Source organism: Haplochromis burtoni, unplaced genomic scaffold (genome assembly GCF_018398535.1).
Source record: "Haplochromis burtoni strain Fernald_Lab_line unplaced genomic scaffold, NCSU_Asbu1 Contig_6, whole genome shotgun sequence".
NCBI classification, from domain to species: domain Eukaryota; kingdom Metazoa; phylum Chordata; class Actinopteri; order Cichliformes; family Cichlidae; genus Haplochromis; species Haplochromis burtoni.
The window spans coordinates 1,230,527-1,230,791 of NW_024582367.1; positions in this window are offsets into that span (position 1 = coordinate 1,230,527).

Genomic DNA, 265 nt, shown 5'->3' on the forward strand with positions numbered 1-265 from the left:
TTTTAAAAAACCAACTTAATTACATAGAAAACCCTCATGTCAAGGCTTCATAAAAGGCGATGACACTTTATTACCAACTTTTATAGTTTATGTCCAAGCCTCATATGTCCTTGGCTAATACAGTAAAAACCCACCCAAGAGGAGATCTATTCAGAGTAATACTGACTATAATAATAATAATAATAATAATAATAATAATAATAATAATTATTATTATTATTATTATTATTATTATTATTATTATTATTATTATTATTATTATTAT